Here is a 12,304-nt window from a genome sequence, read left to right as displayed (position 1 = left end):
TGTGTTGGTGTGTTTGGACCATGATAGGTCCCTAGCGATGTGGACACCGAGGAACTTGAAGCTCTCGACCCACTGAACTACAGCCCCGTCGATGTGAATGGGGGCATGTACGGTCCTCTATTTCCTGTAGTCCACGATAAGCTCCTTTGTCTTGCCCACGTTGAAGGAGAGGTTGTTGTCCTCGCACAGCACTGCTAGGTCTCTGCAGCATATATCTATCTATATGCTTCTGCCTGTCACATGACTGTAGCAAGGCATCACCAACCCATGATATACTGATAGGAGTCATATGCTCCATAACACTGGCACTGAGAAACCAAACCAGCATTGTGACATTTGTTTCCGTTTGGAGAATACGGCTTCTTCTATTTATTTTTATTTAACCTTTTTGACAGGGAGTCAATGCTGAGACCAAGGTCTCTTTTCCAGATGAGCCCTGTATAACACCACAATAAATATCTAAACACATTAAACTACATATTCATATGCACATTCAAATATACATTTATTATACACAACAATACATGAAAAGCAAAACACAATCATAAAAAACAGACACATTCTTCAGTAAAAAGGTCCCCGAACAACTGTCTGAAATGCCATAGACTGAGGCACCAATTCCTCCCGAAAGGGATTATACATGGAGTTTGAAATGCATAGCTCTTTCAACAGAACATTCATCAAAACTGGTCAAAAAATTTTTAAAAACACACTGACTTAACCCCTCTCCCTTAGCAAGGTGTCGCCCTCCCTCCCCCCTCACCTGTCTGTGCTTAAAGATTAGCTGGGTTTCGGTAGTTAACAGCTCCTCAGCTGTTGCCATGGAAACGTGAAATCTGACCCAGCCTGCTCTTATCTACTGTATTGCACTACGCAATGAAATCTACTGAATCATTTACAGTATGTCGGTGCATGCCTGAATCATTTTACAAATGTACATTTACATTGATTTCATGAAATTGTATATTTCATTTAGAATAACACCAAGTCAAGTTTCATCATATGACACTTACATTAACAGTGATTATGTGACACATGTTCAAAGTGGGTAACATAAAAAAGGTTTAAGTGCGGTCTTGTATTTTCTTTGGGTTTCCTTTATACCTTAAATCTTGAAGGTCTGCTTTTAGTATAGCGAACACAGTCCTGTTAGAAAACTGGTTCATCATGAAGTAACCCACTGGGCACACACGTCCGTTCAATGTCTAGTTTGGATTTACATTTGGTTGAGTTGTTAATTTCACGTTGAATTCACATTAGTTAACACCAAAATGTCACCATGTCATTGGATTTATTATAGGTTAAGAGAAAAAAGACAATGCCCTTACGCTGATGACTTCAAATCAGTCAGGGTCCAAACTTGGGCAACTGTTGAGGGTTAAAATAGCATAATACCTAAGGTGCAAAACATTTTCACTTAGGTTCCCCAAAAGGCTAGGGCTGGCTCTGACTGTATGTGTGGGGGTGGGTACGCAGACCCATGAGCCACTGAGGCCCCTCATGATGTGTTCATATCTTTTGTGGCCCCCACCCCCCCATTAAAGTTGCCCATCCCTGAACTAAAGAGTACAAATCTACACATTCATGGCTATATGATTAGCCATTCCCATTTAAAGTGACTCAATGAATCAATACAGTCTTCTTTCAAGACGTTCCAGGGTGGATGGGTTGCTTAGAAAAGTGGCTGAATTAACAGCCAACGTGTCTTCACTACCTCACCATGAGATGGGTCTGTCTCTTTCCGCGTTTAATGGGTCTTCAATCTAATTTTAAGAGAGCCAATTAGTTCAGCCCAAATGATTGTGTTTTCTCTGAGGACTAAAGCACTAATGAAACAGTGTGAGACGTCGCACACACACACACAAACACAACGTGGTGCACATACACACTTACACACTGCCACCATTTGCCTCTCGGACCTGTGACTTCTCACCCCCGTCCTGCTGCTCTGCTCTGCGCGTGTGTGTGTCCAAAACTGCTCCGAGTCTCACAACACAGCAGAATGATCTACTCTAATCACCTAGGCGGGTCACACTCATTGCTCACCAGGTGTCTGACAAGGATCTGAGCATTGTATTGATGAGCTACTTTCTTATCTGCTCCTCAGTCTCCTCATTAAGCTAAGCCTGAATTCCAGTATTGGGAGTCAGTGGGACTGAGCAATGCTGCTTGTATACCTGGCTTGTTATCATGCAGCGTGAGTGTGGATTTAGATGCAGGATATGTGCCACTGATGTACTTGTTCTGTACTGCAGGGATCCTGTGATGTAAAAAGTCATACGTTTAGACCAGGGCTGTCAAAGTTTAGAAATAGTCAGAGCTCTACCATATTTTAGCCATACTAGCTGTTGCCATAACAGTGGTCATAACTGTTGCCTAAAGTGTATGTAAAGCCAAAACGGCAGTTTTAAGTGGTGCCATAAGTGTCCATTCACGCCATGACCATTGCCTTAGCCCAAACCCATGCCCACGCCACAGCCACAACTGTTACCATAGCCATAATCAGTGCCATTTTCCATAAGCTTTAGCCAAGCATAATGTGTTGCATCATCCCCGGCCATAAACTTCAGCCAACCAGAACTGTAGCCATAACTGTCTGTGTTCCCTAGACATTCTGGCAGGCAGGCTACTGTAGTATCCTATGCTGGGCTGGGCCTGACCCCTAGGAGCTTGAGGAGAGGACTGCTGCTGTTCTGTAGCAGTGTTGAGGAGCTCTGACTGCACCAGGCCATTTCCTCCTCTGGGTAAACATCCTAAATCGGGGTGTAAACGGCGAGAGTGTGGAGGGGCAGGGAGGGTAGGGGGCCAGTCTGGGCTCCCTGTCCCCCTGGCTGTCTCCATCCCCGCCCCAGGTGCTACTCCTGTCCTGCAGGTAGGGGCCATCACATAGGCCTAGCTGCCACCTGTCTGACCCCTCACCTAGCTGTAGCCCGCAGGGAATGCTTTACTGATCCACCGCTACCTTCATACACACGCGTACGTGTTGCTGCACAGAGCAGCATGGCACTATATCCATGACTCATTATTATTATTTGTATTCCTTATTTTACCAGGTGAGTTGGCTGAGAATACATTCCCATTTACAACAACAACCTGGGGAAAGTTATTTAAAAAAAAAAAAAAAAAAAAGTAAATTTACATAGTTAGCCTACAAAATGTATAAGCAAGCAAAAAATACAAACACTATAAAAAAAAAGCATAGAATTATAAGAATCATTCTTCCTTAAAAAGGTCCTCACACAGCTGAACTGCCTCAGAGGCACCAGTTTCTCCAATTTCAGCCAACTCTGTAGACCATTCCACAAGCAAGGTGCAAAATAGCTAAAGGCAGATTTACCTAACTGTTGAGATCAAAGGGATCTCCAGAGTTAGCCTGAGACGGTGTCTGATATCTTGTATTTCTGTAGGTTAACAGAGAAGTGGTGTACGGTGGTAGTTTATGCAAAGGACTCTATAAACAAAAAATGTGCAACGCATCGATCTACAAGACTTCCAAGAGGATCAGCCTACTTTCTGATACAGTGATGTGTGCTGAAACTATCGCCCGTGATAAAGTGTAATGCAGTATGATAAACTGCGTCCAGTGGCTTCAGTACAGTGGCAGCTGCATTCTTATAGACGATATCGCCATAGTCTACGTCCGGAATGAATGTCGACGGAGTTATTTGTTTTCTGCTATTTAATGAAAGCAATGTCCTATTCCTATAAATAAAGCACCTTTTTATCTCTTAAGTAACTCATCAACATAGGCTTTCCCTCAAAAAGTATCATCAATCCAGATGCCTAGTCATTTATAAGCGGGGACACGATCAATGAGGTTACCATCCTCTGTATGTATGCATAAATCATCAGATAAATGTTTACGTGATTTGGAAAATAACATATGCTTGCATTAAGTAGGAGATTGTGGTATGCCAGGCATTGAGTAATTTAAGTACGAGAGAGAGAGAGCGGGTGAGAATATTAGTGGTGTGGAGAATTGACTTCTCCTAATTTTAAATCAGGAACTAGGATGTCTCAGAGTGGGGTCTGAAGAAGGGCAGGTCTGTGAGTGTGAGCAGGTACTGTGTGTGTGTGTGTGTGTGTGACAGCCAGGCAGGCTGATTAATGAGGGGGACTAGCTGAAGAATGAGGGCCTGTTAGAGGGAGACATGAGACCTGGGGGTCTGTTGGGTGGTGAAGGGCTCTGGCCCAATCCAGCCTTTCAGACAGAAACAAACGCGAGAGACCGGGGTGCAGCTCCAGCGACGATGAGGAGGATCAGGTTGGTAACGTGACACCCCGGGGGAAGTGTGTCTTTCTATGGAGACGTGGCCAAATGAGGCATGAAACATACACAGAATGGTTGAAATTCTGTGTGTTTACTGTTGCTATTTTAAATTGACATGATCTGTGTCTCTGTCTTACAGTGCTGACTCACGTTTTGAGGTCCCTTAAAAAATTCACACAACGTATGTGGATGGGCCTTAATTCTACAACTGCCTCCGTTTTGATTACTGCTGTAATTTGAAACAAGTTGTTTGCAAACCATTCAGGATACAGTGGAGTGGAGATAAAGCGGTGCTTTGAGTCATCCATACAGGCCCAGCTAGGCCTGTGTTACTGCATTCAGGCAAACCGTATACATTTTCCTGCTGTGTCCTATATTTCAGGGAGGAGGGACCCGGCAACAGTGACTGAGCAGCTTCTCATGGAGCAAACCATTTCAGCCAGGGTGAGTGGGAGGGGGGAGTCCTGTGTGCAGTAAAGCATGGGGGATAAGTCCGTTCCTAAAGTGTGCGCGGTTAAGCTCCCCAAGGCTCCTCCACGAGGGGTCTCTCCTTGTGAACTGTCCTCTCGCTGCCACAGTCTCCCTCCATTCACAGTGCTTGGGGACTGAGTTCACAACCACCTCCCCCTCTTTTTCTCTCCGTGGTGGGCTGTCCTCTCTTATTGCCATACATTGCTGTTCTGTCTGTGAGGGAGGTGATTAGAATACCGTGGTGTGAGCGAACGAGCGAGGCCTGGAGAGCTCAGTTAAAGAGAGGAGACATGGGGATAGCAGCCAGCCTGTGGAATGGAGAGCTTGTGGCGGTGTTCTGCCTCTCCCAAAGCCCATGCTGTTGGACGAGTTAGTGCTCTGGCCGTGGACTGCAGCTTCTTCTTTTGCTCTCAGCCCGCTCTGTGAGGCTGCTGCCTGGCACCTGCTTGTTCCTCGACTGACTGACTGCCGGTCTCCTCTACGTCACACACACATACACATATAGACCAACGCTAGGCCGAGCTTAGCTGAGCTGGGCTTCAGGTGCGTGGATCTCTTACTGGGTTGCTCCTATTTTCTCTTCTCTCACTTTCTCTCTTTACTTTTGGCTTGAGCTGGTTGTTTACCTTTAGGTTACAGTGTATGTGGTCTGTTGTTTTTTGTGTGTGTGTGTGTGTGTGTGTGTGTGTTTGTTTTCTGAATAATGAGTAGGGGGGGTGGGGTAAAGGGCCTCTTGCTATTTGTGTTTCGGAATGAGTGAGTAGGCAGCTACATGTTTTGCAGAGTGTCGTTGGAGGTGTGTGTTTTTAGTTTTTCTCAGCCAGCATTGAGCTTTAGGTGGGGAGAGAGGGATTTGTGAGACTTGCAAAGGTTGCTCCAATGTGTGTGTGTGTGTGTGTGTGTGTGTGTGTGTCTTTAAACCCACCTTGGATTTAGCTTTTCTTTTTTTTCCCACTCCACAGCATGTTGAGTTTGTGCTCAGCTCTACCCCTGACCATGTGGTTTCAGGGGCCGTCACATGGGCTGCATTTTTGTCATGTAATTCAGATGTCTAAATGTTATTCAGTTAGCTCATACTAGCCTATGTATTACATACTTATGACTCATCCACCTAATAGATGGGTTCGTTGTTTAGCAACAAAACCGATGTGTGCAAAACAGACTGGTTGGCATAGATTATTGACATGTAAACTATATTTTGTCTCCAATGTTTATTGAAAACATAAATACATTTGCACAAATGAGCACTTGTTGTCTCATACATTGTTACAGTTGTTAGTTAGCTAGCTAGCGAATTTTAGCCATATTAGCATTGACGTGAAATCAGTCAAAACACCTCAAAACAAGACATGGTATCAAGAACAAGATGAAACTAGCTGAAACGAGTCACTTACGATGGCAGTTTTGTTGTCATTATTGGTAGCTATCTGGCCATCCAGAATCACAACAACTCAGTCTTCTGCCCCATTGAAGCATGCACATCGTTTCTCGTGACGTCCAGCTAACCTATCTATTATAGTGCTTTGTATTATTGTACTGGACTATTTTTGGGCTACATGGTGACTTACGTACAACATCGTCACACTGGCGATTATTGATTGCGAGATGGATTTTACGCTGTGAAGCTGAACTTGACAATGGCAAATTGTAATGCAAGGGGGAAATGATTTGGAAAGTGGCTTAGATTTCATTAGGGAGTGTTAAAACCAATTCGAATGAAAATGATAATTTAGGAGGAATATGGGAAGGACCTTTCAAGCTGTGTCCGCAAATTTTGAGGACACAGCTTGAAATGTGCTTATAGTCTATGAAGTTGTAGACCATGTTGACATGTCTTAAGAAAAATAATGAATAGTACACAGAGCCTGCATACCAATCCAAAATTATTTTAATTTACTCACGTGAAGAACAAGGCATTATGTAGCCATTCAAAAGCAGCCTAGCCTAGTGTTTGTGAGAGAAAAACACATATATGCGAGCTTAGTGGTTTGTGACAGGTGCCATCATGCCCTATGTTGTGTGACTGAGAGAACACTTCAGCTGTGGCCGTATGGGCAGACCAATACACAGACAGGAAGGGCTGTTTTGGGGTTATGACTAGATGGTATACAGCTATGGACAGAAGTCATTCTCTCGTTGTTATGGCAACAGATAGCTAGCGAGTTAAGTTAGTTAGCTAGCTAGAGTCCCTAGGCGATGACTACAAATATACTTTTAACTAACTGGTTTCCCCATTTAATATGTGATGACAGCTACTTTAGTGTTTATATGGATGTCCGGATTTTATTTCATGTAGCCAACACGAAAAATAACTAATATTTGTAACCATCTCGATGTCACCGTGATAGTCTACTAATGGGGAGAGCACGAACAGCAACAACACCGGGACACAGTGTCCCACGCTCTCGCTTGCCAAGCACTATTGTTTCACAACGGCTTTGGAAGTAGCTAGTAGCCACTATCAGGGGGTCACAGTAAGCACACATACAATGCGTACAAGCATCAGTACTTTCAGAAAAAATAAACAGTGGTCCGTTTTATTAACTGAAACGGTGTAAAAAAAGAAAAATGTGTGTAAAACTAACAGTGAAATCCGACTTATCCTCTGGCTTCAAAACCAAAGTCAAAACCTTTGCGGTAGTTCAATGGTAAATTCGTCCGTAGCTGTATACCATCTATCTCAACCTTGGTTCAGAGTTTGTTTTGATATTTTAACCTGTGTGTCGTGATCGCGTTTGGTGTGGGGGGACAAAATAAATGTATGCAAGATGGCGCACGCGTGCAGCCGGTTTGGGTTCCGTGTTAAGGCCTGTTGTGGCGATGGCAAGGGACAGTTAACAAAAACAAACAGTAGGCGATAGGTGGGTTTGGGGAAAGCAGACATGGAACCCAGTGGAAGAGAGAAAGGCCCATGGGAAATTATGCCGAGAGAGAAGTGGTGGCAAAGCCACAAACCTGGAAGTGCTAGAACATGGGATCATTACTGTTAACTGATCGTTTGAAAAGGGGTCACGTGACTCGTGACGTTGCTGGATGCAGGCCTCGCTCTGCTCTGTTGCCAGTGAATTAAGGATTCAGAAATCAGCGAAGCGTGGACAAATTCATTGTTTTATTGAAAGCGTATTGGCTAAATTAGCACTTAACAAAAATAGCTATCGGTTTTGAGTCAGGAAATATGCACTTTTTCACTGAAATATTTGTAATTATTTTATGTACAGTACCAGTCAAAAGTTTGGACACACCTACTCATTCCAAGGTTTTTCTTTATTTTTACTATTTTCTACATTGTAGAATAATAGTGAAGACATCAAAACTATGAAATAACACATATTGAATCATGTCGTAACCAAAACCGTGTTAAACAAATCTAAATATATTTTATATTTGAGATTCTTCAAAGTAGCCACCCTTTGCCTTGATGACAGCTTTGCACACGCTTGGCATTCTCTCAACCAGCTTCGTGAGGCAGTCATCTGGAATGCATTTCAATTAACAGGGGTGCCTTGTTAACTTCATTTGTGGAATTTCTTTCTTTCGAAATACATTTGTGCCAATCAGTTGTGTTGTGACAAGGTAGTGGTGGTATACAGAAGATTGCCCTATTTGGTAAAAGCCCATATTATGGCAAGAACAGCTCAAATAATTAAAGAGAAACGACAGTCCATCATTCCTTTAAGACATGAAGGTCAGTCAATACGGAAAATGTTGAGAACTTTGAAAGTTTCTTCAAGTGCAGTCGCAAAAACCATCAAGCACTATGATGAAACTGGCTCTCATGAGGACCGACCACAGGAAAGGAAGACCCAGAGTTACCTCTGCTGCAGAGGATGAGTTCATTAGAGTTAGCAGCCTCAGAAATTGCAGCCCAAATAAATGCTTCACAGTTCAAGTAATAGACACATCTCAACATCAACTGTTCAGAGGAGATTGTGTGAACAGCTAATCAAATGGCTTCCCAGACTATTTGCATTGCTCCCCTCCTCTTTTACGCTGCTGCTACTCTCTGTGTAATATCTATGCATAGTCACTTTAACTCTACCTACATGTACATATTACCTCAATTACCCCGACTAATCGGTGCCCCCGCACATTGACTCTGTACCGGTACCCTCTGTATATAGCCTAACTATTGTTATTTACTGCTGCTCTTTAATTATTTTGTTACTTTTATTTCTTATTTTTTACTTAACCAACAATGCAGTTTTAAGAAAAATAAGTGTTAAGGGCTTGTAAGTAAGCATTTCGCTGTAAGGTCTATTATACCTGTTATATTCGACAAATAACATCTGATTTGATTTGAATCAGACCTTCATGCAAAGAAACCACTAGTCAAGGACACAAATAAGAAAAAGACACCTCCTTGGGTCAAGAAACACGAGCAATGAACGTTAGACTGGTCCTTTGGTCTGATGAGTCCAAATTTGAGGTTTTTGGTTCCAACATCCGTGTCTTTGTGAGACGCAGAGTTGGTGAACTGATAATCTCCACATGTGAGGTTCCCACCGTGAAGCATGAGGAGGTGTGGGGGTGCTTTGCTGGTGACACTGTCTTTTATTTATTTAGAATTCAAGGCACACTTAGCCAGCATGTGTACCACAGCATTCTGCAGCAAAACACCATCCCATCTGGTTTAGGCTTAGTGGGACTATCATTTGTTTTTCAACAGGACAATGACCCAACATACCTCCAGGCTGTGTAAGGGCCATTTGACCAAGAAGGAGAGTGATGGAGTGCTGCATCAGATGACCTGGCCTCCACAATCACCCGACCTCAACCGAATTGAGATGGTTTGGGTTGAGTTGGACCGCAGAGTGAAGGAAAAGCAGCCAACAAGTGCTCAGCATATGTGGGAACTCCATCAAGACTGTTGGAAAAGCATTCCAGGTGAAGCTGGTTCAGAAAATACCAAGAGTGTGCAAAGCTGTCATGAAAGCAAAGGGTGGCTACTAAAATATATTTTGATTTGTTTAACACTTTTTTGGTTACATGATTCCACATGTGTTATTTCATAGTTTTTATGTCTTAACTATTATTCTACAATGTAGATAATAGTAAAAAATTAAGAAAAACCCTTGAATGAGTATGTGTGTCCACATTTTTGACTGGTAACATAATTATTTTATGTAGCTGACTGCCACAGCAGCGGAGATTGGTAACAACTGCGCCTGTGCACTTGGAGGAATCCCTATTTAGTAACGGCACGTCACGCTCCTATTTTTTCAGCAGTGAAGTGAAGACAGCGGTAAACATTAGTTATACAAAGCAAACAACAACCTACAAATTTGTCTGTTGACAAGGGTGTCATCTAACCATATTAATTTTGAGCCTGAGTATTCGTACGAAGAATTTAGGCATATTGAGCTTCAGATGGTCACCGCTGTTCTAGCTGCTGCAGCAGCTGGGCCACAGCCACAACCCATCCCCAGGATCAACACAGACTGGTGATGCAGTTGTGGCAATGTCGCTCCAGTGCCGACAGATGAGGGAAGTTTTTGCTGCAGAGAATTCTAATACATGACTACACAGAAATGGAGGAACGTAATGATGATGAGAAACAGTTTGTTTTCTTTTGCGACCATGGGGATTTTGCGGCCCACACAAACTCCGGTGTCCTTGAAACATTTTCCCGTCTCTCAAAAAAGGAATTGGAGACACAAACCTGATTTTATGAAAGAAAGCGAGCAGAATGCGATAACACTTTCAATTTTATTCTATTCTGCAATGTAAGGTAAAAGTATTGTCTCTCCAACCCCCTTTTTCATAAATACATAAGGCAGATATGCTAACCTGTAGAGACCCTAGGCCTATATGTCTACATGATATGGTGCAATGGCAATAACACAAGAATGCCGGGAACTTCAAGGATCAGGTTAAAAACCTTCGCATGTTCACTTTGTCTTTTCAAAAGTGCCTTTGTCAATGAAGCATTTGCTACACGCAGCTTCAGGAGTATTTACACTACCGGTCAAAAGTTTTAGAATACCTACTCATTGAAGGGTTTTTCTTTATTTTTTACTATTTTCTACATTGTAGAATAATAATGAAGACATTGAAACTATGAAATAACACATGGAATCATGTGGTAACCAAAAAAGTGTTAAACAAATCAAAATATATTTTACATTTGAGTTTCTTCAAATAGCTACCCTTTGCCTTGACAGATTTGTACACTCTTGGCATTCTGTCAACCAGCTTCACCTGGAATGCTTTTCCAACAGTCTTGAATTTCCCACATATGCTGAGCACTTGTTGGCTGTTTTTCCTTCACTCTGCGGTCCGACTCATCCCAAACCATCTCAACTGGGTTGAGGTAGGGTGATTGTGGAGGCCAGGTCATCTGATGCAGCACTCCATCACTCTCCTTGGTCAAATGGCCCTTACACAGCCTGAAGGTGTGTTGAGTCATTGACCTGTTGAAAAACAAATGATAGTCCCACTAAGACCAAACCAGATGGGATGGTGTATCGCTGCAGAATGCTGTGGTAGCTATGCTGGTTAAGTGTGCCTTGAATTCTAAAAATTACAGACGGTGTCACCAGCAATGCACCATCACACCACCTCCTCCATGCTTTACGGTGGGAAATACACATGTGGAGATCATCTGTTCACCCACACCGTGTCTCTCAAAGACACGGCAGTTGGAACCAAAAATCTCACATTTGGACTAATCAGACTGAAGGACAGATTTCCACCAGTCTAATGTCCATTGCTCGTGTTTCTTGGCCCAAGCAAGTCACTTCTTCTTATTGGTGTCCTTTAGTTGTGGTTTCTTTGCAGAAATTTGACCATGAAGGCCTGGTTCATGCAGTCTCCTCTGAACAGTTGACATGTGTCTGTTACTTGAACTCTGTGAAGCATTTATTTGGGCAGCAATTTGAGGCTGGTAACTCTAATGAACTCTAATGAACACTCTGCAGCAGAGGTAACTCTGGGTCTTCCTTTCCTGTGGCGGACCTCATGAGAGCCAGTTTCATCATAGTACTTGATAGTTTTTGCGACTGTACTTGAAGAAATTTTCAAAGTTCATGACATTTTCCATATTGAATGACCTTCATGTCTTAAAGTAATGATGGATTGTCATTTCCAGAGGTGGGCCAAGTCATTGTCTTACAAGTCACAAGTAAGTCTCAAGTCTTAGCACTCAAGTCCCAAGTCAAGACAGGCAAGTCCGAGTCAAGACCGTCAAGTATCAAGTCAAGACTCAAGTCCTAAACTTTGAGTTTCGAGTCCTAAACAAGTCATAATGTGCTCTTCACCAAATGTAATGCTATTTCATATTTTTAACAAGAGTAAGTTAGTATATTACATTTATGCAAATCATGAATGCTTTTAAAAATATCTATATATTTTTTTACTTTCCAAATAAATGTTATATTTCCGTGGAAATACATGGGTAGCCATGAGAAATACACCCCACCCCCATAGTGATCGAGGATCGCTATGGGGCGCAATCAGGCGATGTATGCTTGTACACAATCGCCAAACCTTACACACACACACACACACACTCTCTCTGTGTGGTTACAGTAGGCTAACGTATGTCAATGGTTTTAGGAACAGCAG

At 42.8% G+C, this 12,304-nt stretch overlaps 1 protein-coding gene across 3 annotated transcripts in view; it reads left to right on the top strand.

Moving 5' to 3' along the window:
• Positions 1-12,304, top strand: part of ncoa1 (nuclear receptor coactivator 1) — a 105,365-nt gene that overhangs the window by 25,543 nt on the left and 67,518 nt on the right. Inside the window, exon 1 of one of the 3 annotated variants that reach the window (XM_014144566.2) lies at positions 4,454-4,714. The exons of 1 other annotated variant lie outside the window; for it this stretch is intronic. The gene's annotated coding sequence lies outside the window, so the exon portion shown is untranslated. Of the gene's footprint in view, positions 1-4,453; positions 4,715-4,767; positions 5,285-12,304 lie in introns of those variants that run through there. One more of the 3 variants, XM_014144567.2, reaches the window with a different exon arrangement.

Source organism: Salmo salar, chromosome ssa15 (genome assembly GCF_905237065.1).
Source record: "Salmo salar chromosome ssa15, Ssal_v3.1, whole genome shotgun sequence".
NCBI classification, from domain to species: domain Eukaryota; kingdom Metazoa; phylum Chordata; class Actinopteri; order Salmoniformes; family Salmonidae; genus Salmo; species Salmo salar.
Note: the sequence above shows the minus strand (reverse complement) of the source record. Positions and strands in the feature narration are given on the sequence as shown.